The following is a 2455-nucleotide window of genomic DNA, read 5'->3' as shown; positions in this document are numbered from 1 at the left end:
CAAATAGTTATTCGTTATCAAGTATGTTATTAAGATATTAATGTCTCTAAGTATATTTTTCAATAAATTAGATGTATTGAATATAAGTAAAATATTAATATTATATAACTATTTGCAGGTGGATCGTGGCCATATAGTCATTCCCAAATCAGTCACCAAGTCACGAATTGCTCAAAACATGGATATATTTGACTTTAAACTTTCACCTGAAGATATTGCTTATATTGATACTTTTGATTGCAACGGAAGAATTTGTCCAATGGAGTTAGTAGTTTACAATTGTCATTTATACAAACAATATTTTATACCAATTATGAGATATATATATAGCATATAATAATTGTATTAGGCGATATATTAATGTTTTCTTATTCTTTTTCAGTGCATTTGCCAGCCCCTATTATCCGTTCTATATTCCATTCTAAGTAATCAAAATGAACAAGTGAGACTATAATATATCTGCGTGTTTCTTTTATTAAACTTCTTGTATTAAAATATACTTTTGAAAATTTTATTGGTTCGAAAAAATTACTTGTAGAATACCATCTCAAATTCTACATAAAATATATGGCGATTGTACCAAAAGCATATCATATTAAAAAAAAATAAAAAAAATATTTTATTTTTTAAAAGTACCGCCTATCGGGACTAAAAAAAAGCAAGAACATTTATTTATTTTTTTTATCAATGTTTCTGTCATCAGATACCTTTTTCGAATTTTCCACAAATGTATTTCAATGATATCTACTACATATTAAAATTTTATCAAAATCGGTTAAGCCAATCAAAGGATATGAATTATTTTCGAAACTTTTATTTTTATTTTTTACACCAAAACGGTTCAATATTAATTTGTTATTACTATTCAATATTGAAACTTGCTTGTCGCTGTAGTAAATAAATCGCGTGAATTTATTTGGGTTAGGTCTCAATATAATTCGCAACAATATTTTATATGTAATTAATGAAAATATCGGTTGTTTGTTTTATTCAAGCATATTGATAATCCTAGAGGTAGAACAATCTCAGGATTACAAAACTGAGAAAAATAAAAATCTTTATGTGAGTATCATTGCAAATAGCAATATAACAAATAGTAGTCTGTGGTATATTCAATTATACGTTTAACAGTGCGCATTTTGCGTTAGTTGCCAGACAAAATAAATTTTGACCGTTTTCTACGTGAGGATACAATATATCTGAGCATGGTAAATAACTTGATCAATTAGGCCACGCCAAATAGCACAAAGAACGTGATTTTGCGAAAGACTTTGAACGATCTCGGAAGGGTGAGTCATCAGAATTCAAAATTGTTTAGAGCCTCTACTAAACGGAAGATGAATGGTTTAGAAAAAGAGAAAAATTGTAAAAAATTATTACTCTCTAAAATTACACAGTTGTAAACACGAGAATTATATTTGAAATATTTTTTTTTGAAACTTGATGAAGAAGTATATGTAACTGCATTTCTGTATATTAATTTTGTGAATTTATAATTAATGTAATTATAGTTACAATTAGTTTCCAATATATATATACACACACACACACACACACACACACACACACACCAACATAACACGCAAAGAAACGTTGAAATCACGTTATCGTTATCGTTCAAATTATGTAATTGACAGCTTTTAACAAACTAGTATGCCTTACTTTTCAAGAGCGAAATTTATGTATATATACTTGCAAAATTTCAATTGCAAATGAGCCGGTAATTACGAATTAAAAAAAATGACAATTTGTTTCATGAAATATGCAAACTGTGTGGATAAAAAAAAGGGAGGAAACAAATCTTGGGACACTTCTATTTATCTATATATATAGTGTCGGCTATAACGGTCTACTTTTAGTATAGTACGTATCACTTCGAGATAAATGTTTAACATTTGATGAACTATAATAGCAGCGCCGATTACGGTTTTGAACAACGGTATAAAGATTCCCGTACTCGGTCTCGGCACCTGGCAGGCAGGCGTAAGTAAAATCTCATGATTGTTTCTCTCTCGAAGAAACTTAACTTTTTCGTTCAGATTTGTTTACCGAAATCTGGGTATCCAACGAGAAAGAGCTAGACGATATCTTTCAATGTCAGTGATAACACAAAGTTCGTGATCATTAACGGAACCGTACGCGCAAACAACTTGTATGCTTAAATAGCTTGCGACGGATCAAATTTTTGCAATTAAAAACTACTACCCGAAAATTGAAAAATTGATCTCTTAGCTTAAACTTTTAAAAATATTTCATTATCCTTTAGATGTTTTCTTCTTCCATTTGCCGAAATAAAGAAATCTTTTGAGCACACCGCATCTTGAAATTCTAATTTACTTAATTTACAACAATGGAAATATTAATTGACTCTACTGGCCATTATAATCGCCAAGACAATATACGACCACGATTTGGTTCGATTATCGTCATGTAATCTTTGATACTTATATAAAGC

The 2455-nt window shown here is 29.4% G+C and overlaps 1 long non-coding RNA gene across 1 annotated transcript; it reads left to right on the top strand.

The window, feature by feature from the left end:
- Positions 1 to 514, top strand: LOC112461965. Its single transcript, XR_003041608.1, has 3 exons — positions 1 to 21; positions 119 to 264; positions 383 to 514. It is a non-coding gene; the product is annotated as an uncharacterized LOC112461965 (long non-coding RNA).
- Positions 515 to 2455: the final 1941 nt, after the last annotated feature.

This window comes from Temnothorax curvispinosus, unplaced genomic scaffold, assembly GCF_003070985.1.
Source record: "Temnothorax curvispinosus isolate PA1 unplaced genomic scaffold, ASM307098v1 QBEX01001279.1, whole genome shotgun sequence".
Classification (NCBI taxonomy): Eukaryota; Metazoa; Arthropoda; class Insecta; order Hymenoptera; family Formicidae; genus Temnothorax; species Temnothorax curvispinosus.
Note: the sequence above shows the minus strand (reverse complement) of the source record. Positions and strands in the feature narration are given on the sequence as shown.